Here is a 21,988-nt window from a genome sequence, read left to right on the forward strand (position 1 = left end):
CTACATCCAGTGTGGGGCTTGAACTCATGACCCCAAGATCAAGAGGCGAATGCTATACTGACTGAGCCAGCCAGCTGCCCCAGAATTACTTTATTTTTTTAAATTAACATATAATGTATTATTTGTTTCAGGGGTACAGGTCTGTGATTCATCAGTCTTACACAATTCACAGCGCTCACCATAGTACATACCCCTCCCCGGCGTCCATCACCCAGCAACCCCATCCCTCCCACCCCCTCCTCTCCAGCAACCCTAAGTTTATTTCCTGAGATTAAGAGTCTCTTATGGTTTGTCTCCCTCTCTGGTTTCGTCGTTTCATTTTTCCTCTCTTCCCTATGATTTTCTACCTTGTTTCTTAAATTCCGCATATTAGCGAGACCATATAATTGTCTTTCTCTGATTGACTTATTTCACTTAGCATAATACCCTCTAGTTCCATCCATGTCATTGCAAATGGCAAGATTTCATTTTTTCTGATGGCTGTGTAACATTCCTTTGTATATATATACCACATCTTCTTTATCCATTCATCTGTCAATGGACATCTGGGCTTAAAGAGTGATTTCTATTGAAACATATTCTAGTAATTTGAAAATACTGACATTTGTGATTTAAAAAAGGCCAATTATAAGTTATTACATTTTGAATCCTGAGTTTTTGTTAGTGGCTTGACCTATAATCACTGATACACATTCTCTGCCAATTGAGTGCTTCCAGTAGAGTTAAATGTTACGAATTTGGGTGGACCAAAAGAAATGTTCTTTTTTCTTTATGCAATTTTCTTTTAAATCCAATCAAGCAATGGCTTCATTTTTTTCATAATTCTGCCATGGTGGTGTTCAGTTGAAGTTTGTTTCTTTTATTTTCCTTAGCTCTCCAGTAATGTGTAACACTTTATTACCTCTGAGGCTGACTGGGTATGTAAGCATCACAGGATGGTCGGCCCTGTAAACCTGCTTTGCTTTTACTGATATGAGGCTCTATGAGCTTGTCAACTGTTGTTAAACCAGAGCGGGAAGTGGATGGTAATGTAATTGGTCTCTAAGGTGAAAAGTCAACAAGTTCCACGTTACTATAATTTTCTCAATGCAAGAATCTTTAGCCATGGCATTAGCATATTTTGTGTAGTCTGGAAAGCAGCAAGGCATATATAAAAATGGGAGAATCTCAAACGAAATCTTAAGCAGGGGCCCTTAATGTGGAAATAATAGTTCCCTGGGACCTGGAGGAAGTCTGATGGAGAACCTGCTGGGTCAGAAGAACTAGATCATAGAAGAGGGCTTGTATTAGGGGAAGAGAAGCTAGAATGTTATTGCTTGGGGAGAGGTGGGCTGTGCTTCTTTCTCCGAGTTTCCTCCTATCATCCTACTCCTTCTGTGCTCCCTCCCACTCCTCCCAAATCCCTTCGAAACCTTTGTGTATGGGGGTGGTTGCTATAACTGGGTTTAAAGGCTTTTCTCTATTATTCTTACAAGATCTCCCTGGAGTAGGCTAATATTATCATCATTTTACAGATGAAGGAACATATGTCACTAGCCTACAATTATAAAGAAAATGGCAAAGCAGAGATTGTTCTCTGCTTAGTTACCTAAAAAAGGTTCACGATGTTCACATGCTTAATACTGGAGTAAGTGGTGTGAAGGTTCAGAAATACCTGGAAAATTTCAGAAGGAAAATTGCATCCCCACCCCAAGGATTTTTTTTCTTTTTTTTTCCCTACAAACATTTCAGAGGGAAACTTCTCAATTCTCTCAGAAAATGAGAAAGAAAAAAATTGTCTCTCCCTGTCCTTGGAGCATTTTTAAAAAATGGGTTTTCATACCTCACCCCAGAGACAGGGGAAAATTGGGTACTCTCTCGGGGCTTCCATATTTTGGAAGGTCCTATATTCGAAGTGGAGCTGGGTCTTTGGAGTTAGGTTTGTGCAGCAAGCAGCAGAAGGAGGATGGCCAGCAGCAGATGCCAAGACAGCTTTGTGGCGTTCCTGCATGATTAGCAGCGTGGGATGGCTTCTCTCTTGCCCTCAAGTCACTGAGGCCGAGATCAGGGTTGGCTGCCAGACAGCATCCTGGTGACATATCCTTCGGGACATATGTCGGCAGCCTTCTTGGGATCCTTATTCCCCTCTGATTGTCTCTTTTGTCTGTACTACTAATCAAACTCTAGGGCAAGTAAAAGTAGAGGTTAATTTTGTAATATTAGATCTCAAAGAGGAGGAATTATGAGAAACACGTGTACTATACTAATTCGGTGATTGATTTTGTTTTCTATTTTAACTCCACTTGACACGTGAGCTTCGCCAAGTCACAAGTGTCTAAACCTCAGTGAACTTGTCCGTAAAATTGAGCCCATCTTCCAGGTGTTGACAGGATGTTTTGAAGGATAAGTGAGTTAAGATGGGAAAGCTGCTATACACAGTACAACCTGGGTCTGTATTGGGTACTTGGGGTTGTAATCCCACGTCTTTCAGACGAGCTCTGAATTCTGCCTTTTGGAGTTCCACGTTAGCGTTATCTGTGCAAATTTCAGTGTAGAAATGTGTAGACAGAGCACCTCAGTCTTCGGAATCAGGTCTGTGGCTTTCGTAGATTGGTCATTACTCCAATCTCTCCCAGTTTGTGTGATTGCCACAAAATCACGTAAAAGTGGTATCTCATGTTCTCCGTTTGATAAAGCATCCCCTACCCACCTAGGGCTTAATAAATTGAAAGTTTTACTGCTTAGAAAATAATCAAGTGTTAAGAGAAGCACAAAATGTACTATCATTTTCTGAAGGTTAATAGGCTTTTTCTGTCTCTGTGTTTCCCCTCATAGCATTACCCTCTAACGTGAGGCTACTTCTCCCGATGCAGCAGAGATTGAAATGTCACAGCAGCATGATCAATTAGATGATGTAGAAGAGAGGCATTTGCTACCTGACCTTAATCCGCAGGGCAAGAGTAACTGCATAGAGAAGACTGAATACGGAGAGACTGCAAGGCAGAGGAAAGCAGCAGAGTAGAGTTTAAACGGGCACAAAGCAGCATAAATGTTGACTCGTGATGAAAAGGACATCCTCAGGATAAAGGCTTATTATGACGTGCATTGGTGCACTTACTCATTCAATTCTGAGTGAGGACAAAATAAACATAAACACCTCTAACAAAAAAAATATGGTAGAAAAGGAAGCAGGTAAGTTTTTGCAAAAAGTCTAGATTTTGGATCACGTAGCTTGCTGAACCAAAGTGACAGGGAGAAAGATAGATGCAAACGATACCCATGCAGTCAGATGTTGGCAGTGGGAGACGTGACTAAGGGACCATGATTGCTGTCTTCCTCTCTTTAAAGCCCTATCCTTAGAAGGAGGGTTAGACACCTTGTGGTGGGAATGACAGAGAGGAGGGGTGTGACTTACTGTAAGGAATGGCTTCCCAATATTTGGAACCTGACAAAGGTCGCTGGGGCAGCCCTGCCCAGCTCCCCTGGGGCTGCATCAATGGATAACCGTGGTTGTAGAGGGATTCTTGCATTAAATGAGATGACTTCAATCACTCCCTAATATGCCTGCTCTGGAGCTTTACACCCCCTTGGAGAGGTCTAAAATGGTTTTGAAGCTTGTTGAGGAGCAGAACTAAATGAACTTTGGAGCTGCTTAGGCTTTGATAGAATCAGTCCTTCTTGGCCGCATGTGTGCACATTGTGGGCCTGGGAATGGTTGCGAGTCTATTTTGATTATGGACAGCTGGTGTTAGCTAAGGGCTTTATCAGATTAGTCATCCCTAGTAACAATGATATGAAGCGTTTCCCCCGGATTATTAGTGGAGATCTGTTATGTTTACTCTTTTAGTTTTATACTTATTTTTCTTTTCCATTTAAGCGCAACTCAATGTAAAAGGGTTGTGGTTGGGAATCTGTTTCCCCAAATAAGCCACTATTTTTTTCTAGGATCCATTTGGTTGTTTCTATTTGTGGAGTTCCATTGTGAGACATCAACTTATCATAGCTGTAGAAAACTAGCAGGAGGTTCAGAGGAAAGCCATGGAAACGATGAGGACCAGGAAAATGAAATGCAAACATGTATCCTGGGAAGGTGAGGTTGAGGATAATGTTTATGCCTGTTTGCATGTCACTTTCCCTAGCACAGCTACTCAAATACATATATGTCGATTAACTTGTGTGGGGCTTGTGTACAACTGTGGTCTTCTAGTTTACGAAGGCTAATGGGGACGATGTTTTCTATTGAGACCCGGGTATGAGCTTCAGGATGATCACATAGTAGGTACTCCAGATTTAACAGATATTCATTGGATTAAGTTGAATTCAATGTTAGTTTCAATATAGGCATCCTGCTGATAGTAAAGATCATTAAACTTTAAAATGTGTTCTCAAGGAACACTGTGGCATCTTCATTTGAGAACATCTTTTAAATTGGATAGCTAATTATCTGTTTAGAATAAAAGCAGAGAAATAGTTCTGAGTACTTCATAAGGACTCATACAGTTCTTGATTTCGTTTGTGTGCTTTGCTTGTGTGTAAGCAAAGCATTAACTCCGTAACTCAGGGGTGAAATAACACATGCATAAAAGATGAGTAGGTAGAAAGAAACTCCTTATTTGAAATCATTATTTTTATCTAATCAAAAAGTATATAATAGTCTTAATTCTGCACTATCAAATTTCCTCATAAAAAATGATCACATATGTTCCTAAGAGTGCCCAACATGTATTACAAACCTACTGTTGTCCCCAGGAGAAATTGATTCTGGGAAAGAGAGGATAGAATAAAACTTTGACTTTTCTTGAAAAAGTAATTGCATGGAGGACATATTGTTTCAGAACAAATAATGCCAATAAGACTTAATAGTTTCAAGCTGGAAGATGCTTATCATTGTACCACTGGAGAAACTTTCTGTTCTTCTTTTTCTGGTTGATGGATACTATGGTAAACATTTCAGAGAAGGCTACCTCTCCAAGATCCATTATCTCCCTTCTCCTACTACCTCCATTCTCAGCCAGGAAGTTTAGGTGACATAGACCCTCCCTCCAGGTATATGATTAGGTGGCTCTGATTGGTTTAGTCTAATTGGCACATCCCAGTCTTCCTGTCCCCATGGGAAGAGCATGGGACACAATCTGGCCAATGAGAGTGTGAATTCCAGAAGAGAACTTCTCTTCCTCTGGATGGTGTGGGGAAGAGATGTGAGGGCTGACACTGCTGCAGCCATTTTGCTACAAGGAGGGAGAGCCCAGATCCTGTGAGATGAAACTTAACTAGCTCTCTGTTCTTTAGTTTGCTCATCTTTAAAATGAAGATGATAATAGTACTTTCCTGTAGGTTTGTTGTTGAAATTAAATTGTTTATATATAAGATGTTTAGGATAGTAAGCACCAATAAATGATACTTATTAGTAGATATAGTATATTTCCTCTATTTTAAGAAAGAAAAACATCATTTCCCTTCCCTGAGCTCAATAATGTTTTAGACCTGAGCTGTTTGGTTAATTGTATTTAATTTCACAAGTTCTTTTCTTTTCTAAGATTTTATTTATTTATTTGACAGAGAGAGACACAGTGAGAGAGGGAACACAAGCCGGGAGAGTGGGAGAGGGAGAAGCAAGCCTCCCGCCGAGCAGGGAGCCCTATGCGGGGCTCTATCCCAGGACCCTGAGATCATGACCTGAGCTGAAAGCAGACGCTTAATGACTGAGCCACCCAGGTGCCCCAAATTATTTTCTTTTCTATTGGCTCCACACTTAAGTGATCTCTGCAAAACCTTCATTGTGTTTAAGACTTTCCAGAAAATTGGGTTTCCCAGTAATACATTGTCCATGTCAGCATTTAAATTATGAAAGCTTCGGGACTGATCTCCAAGAGCTATCTCTGGACTTCTCGTACCTCCAAAATACCGGATTCTTCTTGAACCGTAGCTCTGTCTGGGAATAGTTTTGCAGAGAAGGAAGAGTTGAGAGTGAGAGGAACGAAGATGGAGAAGGAAGAGCTATGATCCTGTTTGCTAGCAGTTCCCACAGACTGGACGTGTTTTCACATGGTAACTAACCGGGGGCATCTGCTGAGCTCCGAGAGTCTGAGCTAATAAAGGTCTGCATGTGCCCGTGTCTGGGAAGTCAAAAGCTGCGCACACACACGGAGGCTTCTCTGCTGTTCGTGCTGTCCCAGTAGCATTTCTTCCTTTAAGATCCATGTTGATCTGTTTATTATTTTAAAGAGAAGATTAGCAGAGATAGAGAATAATGGTTGGAATCCATTCTAGAAGAGGTTAAGTAATGGATTTTTCTTCGGAAAGGAACTATTCCATTTTAGTAAGAAATTTGTCAAGTTTTTGGTTATATTTGACAGAACAAAGACATTTGACATTTGTAGATATTCTTGTGCTTTGGGAGAGATAGGAACCATGTGAAGATAAGCACATTTAAAGAAAGGTCGGAGTGCCTGGGTGACTCGGTTGGGCGTCTGCCTTCAGCTCAGGTCATGATCTCAGGGTCCTGGGATCAAGCCCTACGTCAGGCTCCCTGGTCAGTGGGGAGCCTGCTTCTCCTTCTCCCTCTGCCTCCACCCCCACCAGTCATGCTCACTCTCTCTAGTGCTCTCTGTCTCTCTCTCTCAAATAAATAAATAAAGTCTTAAAAAAATAAACAAAAAGGGTCTACAACATAGGTCACCTGTGGGCAGAGCTGTGGGCAGGGGGAAGACTTGAAGGGAAACTTCCATTTACTGTATATGTAGAGTACATCTGTATGGTTTGAATTTTATTTGCTGGCAAATTTATGTATTACTTGCATAATTTTAAGAAATTAACTAAAATGTCAATAATCTCATCCAAGTTGAAGGTTATATTTTCTATGACTAATTGTTCAGATTCAGATTATTTTAATCATACCAGGTGTTTATACTTGAGTCACCTAATGATTCGGGTGAATCAGACTTTCTTAAACTTAAATGTTGGGTACACAGCAAACTCCTTATTTATGTTTGGGATAGTATATAATTTAATGTTTCTGAAAGACCACCTTACTGATTTCTTCTTTGAACCCCCTCACACCACCCCCTTTTTAATACCATAGAGGTTTAGGCTGTATTTACATCCACAATGACTATTTTGCCTGAGAGATTTGTTCCAAGATAAAACAGCACATATTTATGGATATTTATGACTCTTGGCTTTCACCATTTCCTGTTGAATGAAAACCATTTGCCTTGTGAACGGAACTTTGCAGTAACCTCACACTCATGGTGATTGGAACTTCTGGTGCAGTTAGATCCAGCAGCTCATGAAAAGTAGAAGTTTCAGGCAAGATGGGCCCTTGGGTCATCCAGCCTAACCTTTCAGTTCATATATGGGGAGAAGTTGGCCCAGGATGCTCAGAGGGATTTCCAAGGTTCTTACATAACTATTAGGAGCAGGATGGGGACCAGAAGTTAGCTCCCCTGGCTCATTCTGCTTCCTGACACATGATGTACTGAGGAGTCACCCAGAAGTCAGCTTGCTCACTTCATTTGCATTCTGGATGCTAGAACCAGAGTTGAACCATGTGGGTGGGACTTGGGGAATCCAGATGACAGGGTGTGGAGTTAGTGTAGTAGAATGTAGTATAAATAAACAATAAAATGCAGGTTTAAACAGAGGAATATTTTACATCTGTGTAGCAGTTTGAAAAGATTATTTTCTTTCTGCTTATAAAAATAATACACTCTCAATTTAGTAAATTTTTGAAAGCATAAAGAAGAAAATTAAAATTACTCTTAACTGCATTGTCAAGAAGTGATCAAGATTAATATTTTGGAAGTACACACACATACATATGCGCATAATCCAGTCAGATCATGTTGCATCTATAATTTTGTATCCTGGTTTTTTCACTTAGTATTAATATGTTGAGCCTTTCCCCATGTCGCTCAGTGTTCTGCAAAGAACTCGATGTTTAAATCGCTAACTAGCTAAGATTCTCAGGTCGTTCTTTTTGGTTTTTATCGTTTTGAATGATGAGCCCCGAGGACTGGATGAGGTGGAATAAATCCTGCTACGGAATTAAAAGAAAGGGTGCCAGGGTTTGGTTCTGTGATCTGCGACGCCAGCGTGGAACGTCCGCTGACGACGGCAGTGGAGCGCGGTCAGTCTCCCGCCCGCGGCAACAGAGGTCGTCGAGAGGCAGGTGACAGAAAGTCAATTCAAAGACACACACTAAAGACAGTGTAATAGCTTTTTTTTTTTTTTTTGTCCTCTTTATCAGCATAAATTGACAGTGCAAAGCACCGTTCAGACCACAGACTGGTCCCTCCAGGCCGCCGCGAGACAGAGCCCTCAACTTCCGGGTGGGCGAGAGGCAGAAGCGACGCTTCCGCATTCAGACGCTCATTATCCAGCCTGTCCCCCTTCGACGCGTGGCTTTTAGATCGTCCCTGTTTATTACTCTTCCGCCAGAAGCAGGGCCATTAAAGGAGGAAGAGGTAAAATTGAAAACTGTCCACTTTGTTCCTTGCTAATCAGTTCTGCTTAAGAGGTGTGATGAAAAACGGGGTCAAGTAATCGAAGCGCTTGCCTTCATCTGCTTCCGAGTTCTGTGAGTTCTGTGTTGCCATAGATAATTGAGAAACTTGCAGAGTTAGAAGCACCAACGTAACCTCAAAGATGCAAGTCAAATTCAGCATCACTTGGGGCTGGGTAGCAGCTTAGCCTGGTAGGTCAGAGGGGACCCCACTTCTGAAGAGGGCGGAGCGGATGGGGCTGAGACGCAGGTGACACCCAGCCTCCCTCCGGTGCTCGGGGCACAATCATGCCATTCCTCCCCTTTCCCCACTTCCTCAGATGCCTCAGAGTATGTTGCTCATTAAAGAAACTAATTATACCTCTGTTCCAATGAATTAAACAGAATTCAGGTAGGGAGCATGGTACTTTGGGAGAACAGAGAGTTTATGTAATGATTCCAGGAAATGTTCCTGAGTCTGATAAATACTCACAAGGTACTGAGAGCAATAAAGATGCAGGGGTGTTTCGCTTTCTTTGTGTTTTCATTGTGAGTTGGGTTGATGATGAGTCTGTTGCCAGCAGGGTATGGTTTCCTCCTGCGCAGGAATGCCAAATTTGCAGTGCTTGGTGGGGAATGAGCTAGGAATGTGATTTCTTCCTTTCTCGAGCAATTTTCTGCCTGCCTGCATGAAATGCTAATGAACGTCTCACACATGACAGAGCAATGAGATATATCCTTCCTTTGCTATTTTTGGCAGATTCTGACTTTACAAAGTTTAGGTCTTAATGTAATGGTGACAAGACACTTACAGTAGACCCTTCTTCCTCCTCCCCCAAATCTGTGCTCTGGCTTCTCCTCTCCCTGCAAAGAGCAGATGTGCTGAGTCTCTGATTTGAAATGAGCTCTATATTGCTGTGGTGCCCCGGCATCCCATCTTCTTCCACTGTGCCTCTGTGTCCAAGTCTGGGAAAAGTCTAGCTCCAGCCAAGTAAGTCTTGAATTTCAATCTCAGACCAGTTCAGACATTTATTATTATTTGTAAATGACTAGCATTAAAGCCTGATTTTATTTATTTATTATTTTAACCAGTCGGGGGTGGGATAGGGTGAAAATAGGGAGTTGAACATGCTTATGGGCTGCAGGTTAAATGCTTCAATGAGTTGATCATTATACCATGAAATGAACACACTTGTAGGAGGGACTAAAGGGAAATGACTTCTGGTAATCCACTTTGGATTTAGGGACTTGGCTGATTGGTGGTGCCAGTGGGAGAGTGTCGTTTGGGGCATGGTGGCCTTCACTGGTGGAATTGATGGGTGGTCCTCTGATACTCTTGCCACCTCGGCAGCAGGTCCACATCAGCTTTGGTAAGTGACAGAAGAGTGTATGAGGCCCAAGGATGGAAGCTTGTGAACTGCAGAGACAAATGGAGATGCTGCTTTGGGGGAGGTCTTCTGTTAGTGTTGAAGATGAAGAGCCCAAGCGTGGGAGGTTGGGTTCATCCTGCTTCTTGTCTGCAACCCAAGACTGCCTGTGGCAATGGGTCACAATTTATTTTGGCTGCAGAAGCATGAGAGAGACAAAAGAAGAAAGAGAAGGATTTTGCAAATGCAATAACACTTAGAAACATCCGGTGCAAAGAGGAAGATGGGCCTGGGGATACATTCCCCAGTGTGAATCCAGCTCGTTCAGAGTCGCCTAGTTCTGAGGTTCAATTCGGCTTCCATATCTCCTTGTTTCCGTTCCATCTTCGCCTTCTGCTCTCCTCATTCATTTTCTCAGTGATCTCAGAAATTCTCATGTTTGATGTTAAAGTTGCTATCCAAAAGCCCATGGTTGCAGAATATGCCAGTTAAAAGGCCCTTTGATCACTCATATGCCCAGGAAAAGATGCGTATCCTCTTTTGTTCTCTCAGTTTCTGTCACATAGGAAAGAAATGGAAAGATGTCACGATTGGATAAATAAAGTGGGGATATACTTGGTCTGCTATAGACCTGATCTCAGGAAGGCCTTGGGTGGTGAGCTCAGAATAATTATTAAGTACTGAGAAAGATGAGTTGGAAAGGTCCTAAAGTTTTCTGAAAGAGCTCCAATGTTTGGATGGAAAAAAAAAACTAATAAACTAGCATTTATGGCTGGAATAGCAAGGCTGCGAAAGTTTTACTGAAGATTATGAAAGTGTGAAGAATGTAGATTGGGTTGACCTGCGCTGGCCAAGCCAACAACACCAGGCAGGAGGTAAAACTTGAAGCTTATGAATCTATAGGATGTACTTCTCACAGAAGAAGAAGGATATGAAATATAAATGTATTCAAAAAAGATTTAGATGGATAACAATAATGGGTTATAAAGGAAGTTATAAGCATTGGGAGGGTACTAATATTACCATCTCTGTTTATAATTTTCTAAATATTATTTTTAACTAATTAAAAAAAACACATTCTTTTAGCAATTTAGAGAACATGAAAAGGAAGAAGAAAATAGAGATTAACTATAATCTCATTTTACTTTTAACATTTTGATGTATTTGCTTTCACTTTTTCCACACTATTTTAAAATCATCTTAACATGGCTGTGACGGCAATTTTGTATGCTGCTTTTATATTTTTATTTAAGCCGAAAGTTTTCTCAAGGCTCCAGGAAGTCTTTCTTTTAAATGTGATTTTAAGATGCCATTGACTTTAGGACACATTATTATTTTACATACTGCTATGAAAGGACAAAAATGTTTCTAATTAAGCTGTGACACAAAGCCTTAATGATCACCTTCCATGAAAAATTTGTTGGTCATGCCAGCCTTTCAATTCTTTGACATTTCTTTCTAGTTCAGGGATTTGGCAATTCTTTTGCCTTTAGTTGCATTATGTGGCATGTAAAAGAAATATATATTTGCATATGCAATATATACATATATATTTGCATGTGCCTCAGAAAACAAAATGTAACATCTCTTCGTCTACTTATGTTCCATAAAGTACTCACATGATTTGTTGCTTTGGAACAAAATGTGGAATAGTGATCATTCCTCCTGTGACGAGTATTTGCCTCACCAATATAAAATTTACCCACTGCTGTTCTGTTTACATGCCTTTCTGTGTACACAAAACTTTTCGTCTCAATGCTGAATCACAGTGTTACTTCAAACACATTTTAAGTAGCAGTGAAATCAACATGTGTAGTACCAACAACGTACATAATTCAGCTGAGGTGATGACAAGATGAACATCTGTGACCATGTTCATGCTTGCCTGGCACTGACAGCTACTTTTTGCCTACTGCGTGTCTGATGGGGATAGTAAGATGCTGGCTGACTAGACTACTAGAAGACATAGTTCAAGTTCAGAGAGGTTAACATGTGGAAAAAGGTGAATCTTAGCATCAATGGATGCACCTGAATTTTAATTAATCATTTTGTTATCCTGGGTCTTTTATTTATAAAAGTTATGTATTTATAAAAAACGAACTTTTTTCTCTCTTAATACAAATGTTTCTTTGCATTGGTGACTATTTCTTTGGGATAGATTCTGAGAAGCGGAATTATTCAGTCAAAGGATATAAACATTTTTAAGGTCTTTAACATACATTTCCAAAAAGCTTTACAGAAATTATATAGGCTTATGAACAATGTTATTTCAGTTTCCTAAACTTGTCTTTATGGAGGAAAGCTGTGGTAGGCAGCCGGCAAGACAGCATCGAAGATCCAAAGCGATGGCATGTGGTTTTGGGGCTAGGTCATACAAGATCTCAGCTCCCACCTTGCTCTTTTGGACCACATATTGTAGGGGAAGCCAGGAGTCATGTTAAGGGAACACTGCAGCCTCCAGAGAGGCCTCTTTAGGGAGGAACTGAGCCTTCCAATGAGAACCAACTTGTGAGTAAATCACCTTGAAAATGGATTCTTTTGTCCCAATTAGGTCTTCAGATGACTGTAATGTCTTGCAAAGAAAAACCACCGAGAGACTGCTTCTGGATTTCATGAAGGAGGAAAGTCTATATTAAATCCAGATTAGTATCATGTAATATTACAAACCTCTATCAAATTGCATTATCTTATATATTAAACAGAGCCATTTAGAATAATGTGCATTCCTTTTGATGTGGAATGTTTCCATTTTCCTTGAGTTGATATGTTTGATCTGTGTGGCTTTGGGTCTTTGCCTTGCAGATGCTTAATGTGGAAGGGATCCAAATGTATGTCAAATTGCATATTGCTAGATATTGAGAGTTCAAGACAAAACAGGAGGGTCAAATATCTGTGCGCTATGGAGGAAGATCACAGTAGCAATTTGATTCAATTAAATTCAAGAGTACTTACTGAGTGTTAACACAGCATGTGCTAGGTAGTACGAGTACAGTGGTCACAAAAACCGATGTTCATCCCAACTTCATGGAGCTTACAGTCAAGAGGCACCATAACTTATCCCAAATTTCCTGAATTGTACCCTCATCTTCTGTCAAAAAATGTAGGTATCAAGGTGTTTGAAGGGTGCTGAAGTTGGGAAAGGAGTATAAAATGTTTCACTGGGAGTAGGAGTTTTTCTCTTTCTTATATAGAATTTCTTAGAATTCATTAGTTGACTCATTCTTTACCCTCAATCCTTGGGGTGTGTGTGTGTGTGTGTGTGTGTGTGTGTGTGTGTGTGTGTGTTCTATGGTGTGTCAGGCACTGTTGGTCAGAAACTCCGTATCTGCCCCTATGATGTCCAGCCGGAACAACATGTCACCAATATAATTTCCTAAAATTCTGAGTGTCAAACAGGGTCTGTCTGCTTACGTTATCCTGGGACCTCAAAGGTCTGGATTTCCTCCCAGGAATGGAAATACTGTTTGTGTTGGTGGCTTGTTCCTCTTTGATACCTTTTGTGTGCATGTCATCCTGGTTACCCTCAGAGGTGGTGTGATACAGTGGACAGTTTTGGGAACTCGGAAATTTGGAATTATAAGAACTAGGTTTGAATCTCATTTTTCCATCTCTTTAGCTGAGTGTGATCTTAGGAAAAATGTTTAATTTTCTTGGTCATCATCTTTCATCATTTTCATAGCAACCTTATGATATAGATACAGTCAAGTCCATTTTATACTTGAGAAAACAGGAGTTTAGCAAGGTTAGGTAATTTTTCCAAGAGCCAGGGTTCAAGTACATGGAGTCTGACTTTAGTGTCCATACTTCAGGATTCCTTTATGTCAATTATTAAGGGCTGAACACGGTATTTGGTGCATAGGAAATCTGCAATAAAGTATAGCTATTATTGTGGCTATTATGACTGAGAACCAAGATAATGGAAGAATACTAATGGTGGAAACAAAACCTTAATGGCAGACCTGTGCTTGAGTTATTTTGGAGTACAGAATCATTCTCCTTTGACCTCTGACCCCAACCACATGTAAGGCTAACCTTGATTAGAGTGGTAAATGTCAGTCGTAATTGAAAGATCTAATTTTTATAATTCTATTTCCTCTGTGATGAAGAATTACACTTTTGACATTTTCAGTTAATGCTCTAGATAGCCGTAGATTGACATATCTGGTACTAGGGGCCTTAAACCAAGAGCTGAAATATAGAGATGAATCCATAATGAGTTATGGATCCTGTTAAAAGGTGAAAGTTAAAGAAAATGTCCTCAATTAGTGCTGTTTTGAGGTGTTTAAAAATGCTCATATTCTACATACATAAAAATAGGGTGAAATGTATCTAGATTTTCATAGATGACAATACATAAACAAATTCTTGGCAGTGATGAACTGCTATCTCTGGCTCAGCAGGGAGAAATGTGGTCGAAATTCCTTATCATTTCCTTCCCTATCTTATTAGCATTTCAGAGGTTAATCTTCTGTTAATGCATCTTCTCAGATAGCTTTCCTTTTTCACTCCCAAGTTTTATTTATTCATTTTTATCCACCATAGAGAGATATTGTCCTCCTCTTTTTGGTTGCATTTAGGTAGGGAATTGATGTTGTACAAATATCATATTTAAGAATGGCTTTCCCATTCCATTTTTTTTTCAAGTTTTCTGTTGCATCTGTTGCATCTGAAATTGTTTCTGGAGAGGATTAAAAAAATCATTTTATGGCCATAATCATAACAAAAACTATTGCAATTATTTTTCCTTCTTTGAAAGAGAACCAAACCTCATTTTTTTCTGTATGATTTTGACCCAAATCATCTTGTTTGTGTAGCCAGACAGGGCAGTGACTTGGCCATAAACATATCCACGCTTACAAGTCTCTGGGGAGGTTGAAGAGCTTGAGATACGGCCACCAAAACATGTGTTCTGGTTACCAACAGGACTATGAAAATTGAATTCAAATTATATCTGTTAATGGACCCATTTAAATAATAATTCTTTAAAATTATGCTAAATAAAGATTAACTTCTCCAGGGGCTGTTGGCAACACCTAACTGCTTGGGTCTGCAGATTTGTGTCAGATTCCAAAGGGACAATGAAACATAAAAATCTCAATCAAAATATTTCTGTTTTTAAAGGAAGAGGAGAAGAGAACTCATTGCTTTATACTTACATAAACACTTATAAACATGCAAGGAAACCAGTTCTGTTTCTAGAGTATATGTCAGTTCTTTTGAGATGAGAAAAGTCAGACTTTTGGCCTGGGACCTAATTGAAATCATTTATTATTCACGATTTAGTGTTTTTGTTTTTGTTTGTTTTTAGAGTTGATTAGTCTTCGAGATCAAAGACTAATAATAAAAAAGAACTTTTCCTTTAATTTTACACTACTTAAATGAGAATGTACTGTGGATTTTGTCAGAAAAGAAATAAGTAAATTTGAAAATCTAGGACATCCTGCTCATCTGGAATGTGGCTAGGTCCAGTCCATCATCGCCCTTTAAATATTTTTTCTAAATAAATTTAGACAAGTGAATGAATCTAAAATATTTTGTTGGGGAATTGTCAAGAAACTCCAAAGTTGTGACTCTTAGTGTGTATTTATTGAAAACTGTAAGAGCCAAGAAAGGGAGAGCCAATTTTAGGAGCCTAAGAATATATAATTAAATCACTCTGCTTTGTTCATAAAAGTGACTGAGGACTAACAGAATCCACTTTCATCTCTCATGTGATGCTGTTCGTGATAGAGACAATTCATATGATATAGAAGTTAACCTGCCTCATGAAAAAAATGTAATGCAGTTTTCTGTTTCTGTTACTGAATCACAATCCTTTCAAACTCTTCAGCCCAGTGCATTTATCCCTACTAGAGAGCTCTATCAGAGCCCCCCTGTAATCTGTGTGAGTAGACAGGCATAAAAGTACCACAGAGTTATTAATGATGGGGGAAATGGAAGATTAACTTCTTTCTTAAAAACTGAAAGGCACCACAGAACATGTTCTTTGATTTTACCCAGGTATGACGGTCTGGAAAATGTCTTATTGAAATTACAGGTATTTTTTATGGGGCTCCTAAATTTGTCTTATATTGTTGTTTCCTCCCATATGTTTATTGTCAACTAACAGCTTAGAACTGATGAGCTGTGTGGAAATGTTTTGTAAAGCTGCTGCTCTTCCTTTCTGACAACTGTTTCTTTTAACTCAAACCTCTTCTTAAAAAGAATACAATTTGGTGACAGCATTGATGGACATAGAGGGTATTATGCTAAGTGAAATAAGTCAGAGAAAGACAAACACCGTATGGTGTTTATATTTGGAATTTGAAAAACAAAACAAGTTAACAAACAAAACAAAACAGAAACAGACTCATAAATACAGAGAACAAACTGGTGATTGCCAGGGAGGGGGGGAGTGGGGGATGGATGAAATAAATAGATGAAGGGGATTAAGAGGTACAAACTTCCAGTTAATGAAATAAGTCATAGAGATGTAAAGTACAGTATAAGGAACATAGCCAGTAAAATAATAATTTTGCATGGTGACAGATGGTAACTAGACTTATCAAGGTGGTCGTTTTGCATTGTACATAAATGTCAAATCACTATGTTGTACACCCGAAACTAATATAACATTGTATGTCAATCATACTTCAATTAAAAAAGAATACCATTTATGTGCACATCTTTTGTCTACAAAATATGGCCAGTAAGTGCACTTTTACATGATATGAAAGGGGGTTTAGTTAAATTTAGTTTCTTTTGTGGTGATTAAAATGATGTGACATGCTTGTGTTTTGGGAAGATCACTCGGGTCAGAGTGAGGGAAATGGGTGAGGAATAGCAATGACCTGAGTGAAGGTGACAGGAGGAGGATGGCTAAGAGGGAACAGAATTCAAGGATGTTCTAGGAAATAGATTTATTGGAAGGGTGTATTGAGAGGGGAAAGAGGATTTTCTTATGGCTCAAAAGTGCCTTCCTTGGATGATGGTAAATTCCATCGAGTGAGCTCAGGGATGCAAAGGAAGGATGTCACTTTGGCGCGTTGAGATTGAGACGCCTCTGATCCATGCATGTGGTTCAGTTAGGACTTGAGCTTGAAACAGAAATCTGCACTGAAGATTCAGCCTGGGTAGTGTTCATTTATGAGACAGCCACGAGTGTGTGGTTTGGGAAGAGAAGGAAGGGAAGGAAGGAAAATGACAAAATCCAAACACAAAAGGGTGGGTCGAGGAGGAGGAGGTTGGGAGATGGAAGTATCAGAGAAGGGAGGCAAGGGTGTGTAGTCTCCACACCCATCGCATGAGGAATGGTTGAGTGACTGGGTCAACTTTGGCTCTAGGGAGAGCAGATCCTTTCGAGGGTGGAATAGTGTGCCTTTCAGTCTTTTTATTTTTATTATTATTATTTTTAAAAGATTTTATTTATTTATTTAAGAGAGAAAGAGAGAGAGCATGAGCAGGGGGTTGGGGGGAGGCAGAAGGAGAAGCAGGCTCCCTGCTGAGCAGAGAACCTGACACAGGGCTCGATTCCACCACCCTGGGATCATGACCTGAGCTGAAGCCAGATGCATAACCAACTGAGCCACTCAGGCGTCCCCCTTTCCGTCTTTTTAAAGAAGGACTAGATTCAGGTTGTGCTGTTCCCGAGGAACTTTGTGGAAGTCAATTCTGCTTTGTTTATGGAAGTATTTTCAGAGTAGAAACACAACATGGGATGTAATCACCTCAAAGCATCCACAGCTGCCTCTCTGTTAAAGGTGCACCAGCTAAGATGTAAGTCCTGATTGGAGGGGGCTGGGTGGGTATGCTAGATGACATCTAAGATTCTCTGAAGCCTGACAGTTGATAAAGAGACTATAAATTCATACTTTTTATGAAAGTGCTTTTGCCAAATTTAAGCTCAGCTTCAAGTACTATGCTGTGGTGACAGAGCACGCATGCCCAGTGAAGGAAAGTGGTCTTTCCCCTTCATGCTCTCCCCAAATAGTGATGCTTTAGTCTCCTTTCCCCACGTTGTAATATTACAGGCTTAGAAATTCCATGAGTTAACCATTCCGAGGATAGATCAGACAATCTTTCTTGCATTATTATCCGATTTGAATTTGAAAATAAGAAGGTATGTTTACAGTTGGTTTGTAGTCTAATAGTGTACAGTTGATGAATATTGTTTTTTTTTCCAGCAAAGATATGATCTTTTATAATACAGACTTGTTTCTATGCTAATTCCACATCAGAACCTGAATGTATCTTAGAGAGGTTCACTCTTATTATGGCACCATCATGCCTTAGCTATTGTACCAAAGAAGTCTCAGACAAAAACGTCCGTTGTTCATGGGGAATCTTTGAGAATACATTATTAGGTGGAAATAACCACACATGTACACCACATTTGATCCTATCAGCAACAGGCAGGTGTGGCAGCGTTAGCAAGGATAAGACTTATTTTACAGAAAAACATATCTGATGGGACATGTTGACCAAAGGTTGGGATGAGGACTAGGAGTAGACTTGACTGGAAGTGGAGTTGTTCATATAATTTCTCGCTCTCAGTTCCAGACTTTATTATACTAAATTACAATTTGCATCATTCAAATGCAAATGAATTCTCAAAAGCCCTGTGTGGGTTTCATATAATTCTTCTTGGGCAAGAGATGCTCAGTGTTTCACTTATTTGAAAGAATCCCGTGATGCAACGGATTCCAAGAAAAAAAAATGTGAATTTGAAAGTGCTCGTCCCATTGGAAGGGCTGGTATAATCATATCAAATTCACATCTGGTTTTATTTTGCTGACTGTCTCTCCCCTTGGCTTCCCTAAAGTATATGTGACTTATGGAATATAATGCTCTTTACTTGACTTTGCCTTGTTCCCCAGGGTCTGAGTCCTCCTAGAATTATGATCCCACTTAAATATTGACTATAAAAGTGAGGAACACAGTGGAAAGTTTTGAAAAGCATAACAAGCTAACAATGTTATTATGAAAATGTGGAAATTCATTCAATAGTAACACTTCATTTTTGGCCTTTTTGAACCAATCTTGCAGCCGACCAAACTGCTCATGATGCAGGACACTCCATAAGTCACCAAACCTCCCTTGGCAGTTTAATATCTTTTGTTCTAGAAGGTAAGAAGATATTCACACAGCTTTTAATGCTCTCCAGCTGTTCATTGGTAAAGAACTCAACAGGAGGCTCATAGGGAGAAAACCATGTTTAGTTTAAATTCTAAAGTAGACTCTACAAAAAACCCGACTCTCTTTGGCCTCTGCTTTTGGGAAATGATCTTCTCTCATCAGCCCCGTGACACGTGTACTACTTCACAGAGCTTTTCAGTGGTGGTCCTGTGGTCACTGGCTCAGGTCACTTAGAGAAAAACTAACTGGTGCGAGCTTCCCTTCAGATTTTTTTCTGACCAGGCTCTTCCAGATGGAGAACATGGTGTAGTTCTCAACAGGTTCTGTGGAGAATTGGTCATGCAGGATGCTTGGTGAAAAAGGTGGCATGGGACAAATCAGGCTGGGAAACAAATTTAGAGCTTATGATTAGAGATGGCATATTAAAGGGTCTGAGAAATTCTGCAGTAAAGAATTCTTCTTTAAACTCTGTTTAACCCACTAGTAGGATGTAGTAATTAAGAGTGCCGACTTTGAGCACAGACTTGGACTGAAATCCCAGGCTCACTATTAGCCATGAAACTTGGGCAAATTACTTCCCTGTACGATGGGAATCTTCTTCTTCTTCTTTTTTTTAAAGATTTTATTTATTTTTGAGAGAGAGAGAGAGAGAGAGTGTGTGTGTGTGTGTGTGTGTGTGTGTGTGTGAGCGGGGGAGGGGCAGAGGGAGAGCGAGAGAGAATCTTAAGCAGACTCCCTGCTGGGCACGGAGCCTGATGTGGGGCTCGATCTCATGACCCAGAGATCATGACCTGAACCGAAATCATGAGCCGGACCCTCAACCGACTGAGCCACCCAGGCGCCCCTGATGGGAATCTTCCAACCCCATTGTAGCAGTGGGAATAATGAGTTTCAGTTCATAGGGCTTATTGTGTATGGCAAATAATATAATGTTATGAAGAACATTTGGCAGAGTGCCAGGATCAGAGTCCACACTCAGTTGCTTGTTTCTAGTATAATATCATTATCTTATTTGAATGCATGACTCTGGGGGCAACACACGAGAGACTACTCTTCTAAGGAAACCAGATGGGGAATGCTGATCTGATAGATTGAGACCTGTATCAATACTTTTAAAGAACTGAGGGAGCCGGTATCCGTTATGTCATGAGAATTCTCCACGTTGGCTGATATTTCTCTCCCAGTATTGTTTCCTAGAGAAAATATATAGAATTTGGGGTGCATAATGTGAAATTGACTTTGAAATATAGTACTCAAAGGTTGTTAGAAACAAGGCCTATTTTCTGTCTTGAATATCAAAAGCTGAATTCTAGGATGTAAACATCCAGAGAGAAGCCCCAAGAGAGTGAGGAAGAAGGGAAGTTTGTTTCCTCATGTAAAGAAGAAGTTAATGGAGAATTTGAACACTCGTGGGAACAGTATTGAAGCCGAGTTATCTCTTAGAACAGAGATGAGGTAACAAGGCTGATTATGAATAAGGCTCCAGTAGGTAATTTTTAAGCCCAAGTGAAACGGAGGGAAGTTTTGTGTTCAATTCCAGTAACAGCCCTTTTTAGTTTTCTGCTTGCCCTCTGAGCTACCTCCTACCCTTTTCTTAATTCCTTCTCACCCTAGACACCCTGTTCAGATGAGATAAAATCTTATGGAAACCTGCTCTTAGCTCAACTTTTGAAAGGATCTAATGGTTAATTTGTGTGGAAGTATAAAATGGCATTTCTCAACCTTCGCGCTATTGACATTAGAGACTGGATAATTTTTGACTGGCAGGGGGCTGTCCTGTGCATTGTAGGATGTTTAACCGAATCTCTGGCTTCTTCCCACTAAATGCCAGGGGCACCCTTCACCTTCATAGTAACAACCAACAATATCTCCAGTCATTGTCGAATGATCCCTGGAGGGCACTATCCCTCTCTCCCCTCATGGAGAACCACCGAGTACAAAGGTTTTACAGCAGTTAAATCCATACCACTCTCGGAGTTAGAGTCCCTTTTTATCATATGTCATTTCTTAATTACCCAAGGTGGAACTGTGAACAGAAAATTCATTTATAAGATGATGGTCAGGGAAGAATGATTTTATGCAATCAAATCAAAAAGGAAGATGTCTCCTTTATTTAAACCACATAGGCCAAACCTGTGAGACTGGGTCAACTCTCCTCCTGAGCAGATGGCTTGACACAGGTTTGAGGCTTTGTCCTCATCTGTATTAAAATCTGAAGCCTAGGGCACCTGGGTGGCTCAGTCAGTTAAGCGTCCAACTCTTGATCTCAGGGTCGTGAGTTCAAGCCCTTAGCTGGGCTCCACACTGGGCTTAGAGCCTACTTAAAAAAAAAATGGAAGCCTATTTCCCCACCCTTCACTCCAAATATTTTTAATGGTTGAGCATTAAACAATGAATAGGGTCTCTGATCGTCTACCTGACTTAGTCATTAACAAAGCAAAATAGTTGGACGGCTAGTTTCTTGTCCTCTGGTAATCGAATTAGGCTTATTGTTCAACAAACCCTATGGCAGAGCAGCATTTTCAACAAAGGCAAAAAATAAATTCTAAATTGGTGATATTTCAGGGTGTCTTTAAATACCCATTTGGCATTGAATCCCAAAGAATAAGGGCTGAAGTCCAAAGACTGCTGTTTTTTTTTTCTAATTTGCATTTGGCTTTTTGCTTGTCGGATCTTTTTGCATGCCTGCCTCCCTTCCCCGCCTCACTTGCGGCCTGCTCTGGGAACTTTCATTTTAACAAAGAGGAACACGTACTGTGCAATGAAAACATTGGCTCTAAATCATTTCAGCTATAAAATGTAGCTGTTTGGAGCCCCGTAATTGGGTCTGTGGTTCTGAAAATAAGAAGGACTGCCAACATCTGAATGTGTTGGTTAATTGGTCCATGGGGAGAGACCCCGGGAGTGTCCAAGAGACCAGCTTTTGACTTTTTTATTGTTCTGGTTTTTCTATGGGACCTGCAGTATTCCCTTGCTAATCATTTACCACCACTAACTGTTTATTTTGTGTGGTAGAATACCAATTGGTACCACAGAATTCATAATT

General features: G+C 40.1%; 1 protein-coding gene across 1 annotated transcript in view; it reads left to right on the forward strand.

Moving 5' to 3' along the window:
- Positions 1-21,988, forward strand: part of LOC118545292 (BTB/POZ domain-containing protein KCTD12) — a 124,561-nt gene that overhangs the window by 76,204 nt on the left and 26,369 nt on the right. The window contains exons 7-9 of the transcript XR_013446922.1: positions 2,815-3,171; positions 3,925-4,069; positions 8,228-8,444. The gene's annotated coding sequence lies outside the window, so the exon portion shown is untranslated. The remainder of the gene's footprint in view (positions 1-2,814; positions 3,172-3,924; positions 4,070-8,227; positions 8,445-21,988) is intronic.

This window comes from Halichoerus grypus, chromosome 4 (genome assembly GCF_964656455.1).
Source record: "Halichoerus grypus chromosome 4, mHalGry1.hap1.1, whole genome shotgun sequence".
NCBI classification, from domain to species: Eukaryota; Metazoa; Chordata; class Mammalia; order Carnivora; family Phocidae; genus Halichoerus; species Halichoerus grypus.